Consider the following 2220-nt stretch of genomic DNA (forward strand, 5'->3'; position numbering starts at 1 on the left):
GGGCGAGGTAAGGGGCGGCAGGGGGGGAGCAGCCGCGGAACGACAGGAGGAAGAATGGCGCGGAACGGGGGGGGGTGACGGGACGGAAGGAGGAGTAAGGGGTCAAGTGAGGACCAATGCATCAAGCAAACCGTGACACTCGCCTCCGCATGGCGTGCATAGATCATGCCCGACCTCGTCGGTGCGCGACAGAGATGGCGCGGGGCGGGTGGGCGATTTAAGCCGCGTACGAGACAGTGAGCGAGAGAGAGAGAGAGAGAGAGAGAGACGCGGAGGAACCTTGTCCCTCGCCTCTCCCTCCCGGTCCTCCGATCACCCTTCCGTCTTTCTCTCGCTGCCGTCGCGGCTCTACGGCGGGAGAGCACAGATGTACGAGCCGAACGAGACAGACGCGAAGAGAGGAGAGCAGACGTGCCTGCGAGACCTCCTGTGCGCGCGCGCGCGCGTGAGAGCGTTTTTTCAACGAGATTTATTACCGAACTCCTAATGTCCCGGGACGAGGGAGAGGGGCCGGCGCGGCGTCCCTCTCTCCACCCTCGGCTGTACCGTCGACGCGGCGACGACGACGACGACGACGACGGCGTCGTCGACGGTCGACGGCGCTTCGTGCCTCCTCGCCGCGCCACCGCTCGTCTCCGCGGGTCTTGCTTGATACCCCAGCTGCCACGCTATTATACGAGTTGATTTACATTCTCGCGCTAACAAGGGTGGAGATTCGGCGGTCCTCTCGATAGGTCGTCGATACCGGCGGACCGGCCGGTCCCGGATGGCTGCGGTCCGCAAATTGGCGAACGATCGCGTCGACGGGGACTGCTGTCGGAAATTCCGGCAGCCCCGCGAGATCGCTCTCGGCCCCCGTCGCACGGGTGGAGAAAAGTGGATCGCGCGAGATAATTCGCGCCGGCGGGGCTGCGACTCGTCCTGGAAATTCGTCATGGAAAAACGTAGCTCCGGGTACCGCTAGATCTCGGAAGCGACGAGGAGATCGTATATAGGCTTGGGTTACGCCGCGGCAATAAATGTCCGCGCGTAGGAAATTTACGGCTGCAAACGGCGTCACGGGCGCGAAATAAATCATTATTAAGTAAATCGTATTACTGTTTGTAAATTCCACTCTTAACCAGCCTAACTTTAATGAGATCGTTATAAAGGGATTACATAATCGCGCGCCGCGCCGATCGCGCCGATCTTCCCTGGCGGCGGGGGAGGCCGAGATTATTCGATCGACGTTCGACCGGCGCGGATAAAAAATCCGAGCGCGGAGAAACACGAGGCCGCGCGCACTCCGTGGCGGCTAAATGTTATGGGAAGCGGGAAGTCGGCTAAGTAGAAGCCGCTGCATCACTGTCAGGCGGGGGAGCGTTCCTACTGAATCATTTTACGCGCGCGGGTATCAAAGAGCGCCGTGGCAACGAACGCGAAATATATTTGTTTCGTAAATGATGTAGCGTGTTCGTTTGCGGGCCCGACGCTCGCGGGTGAGACGATCGCGGCGGCAGGGGAAGAGCAACGAGACTCGCACGCCGAAGTTTGCGGGGTGCGGGGGGACGCGGAATTCTTTAACGCGCCGCTTCGCGGTAATTTAACGCGTCCGCCTGGCGGCCGATCCAACAAGTGGAGATCCCGCGGCGTTTCGAAAAGCCGAATTATTTAAATCCGCGAAGAAAAGAGGGGGGGGGGGGCGGCGAATCACGCGTCGGACCCGCGACGCGGGTAAATAATAATTCGCGGGATCGTTAATGCCGGGTACGTCGTTAACGCGAGCCGGACGCGCGAAATTTCCATCGCGCCAACGCAATTTGCGCCTCGCGTCGTATAATTGTTCCCGCCGAGAGCGCGCGGTCGCCCCCAAGTTTCGGCCCGAACTTTCGCGGGACGAATTGTCACGTCACTCTCGCGCCGCCGCTTTTTCCCACCTGCGATCGCGCGCCGCGTCGAGATACGGTGGTATCTTCCGAATAATCGGGAGGCACGTCGGGAACGCGTGTCGCGCCGAAAGAAATCGCGGACGGCCGGACGCGCGGCGAGACGCGTCGGGACGGAGAGGGTTGGTGAAGAGAGAGAGAGAGAGAGAGAGAGAGAGAGGAGGGGAAGGAAAAGGAAAGGATAGCCTGGAGACACATCGCCACAGAAGACGAGAAGGGCGACCCGCTCGGAAGAAAGACTCTCGGGAACTCCGGAGAGTGGGATGGGGGCGTGGGTGGAATGGGCGGGCGTGGC

The sequence above is a fragment of the Vollenhovia emeryi genome, unplaced genomic scaffold, assembly GCF_000949405.1.
Source record: "Vollenhovia emeryi isolate VEMERY1.0 unplaced genomic scaffold, V.emery_V1.0 DF939213.1, whole genome shotgun sequence".
In the NCBI taxonomy this organism is placed as follows: Eukaryota; Metazoa; Arthropoda; class Insecta; order Hymenoptera; family Formicidae; genus Vollenhovia; species Vollenhovia emeryi.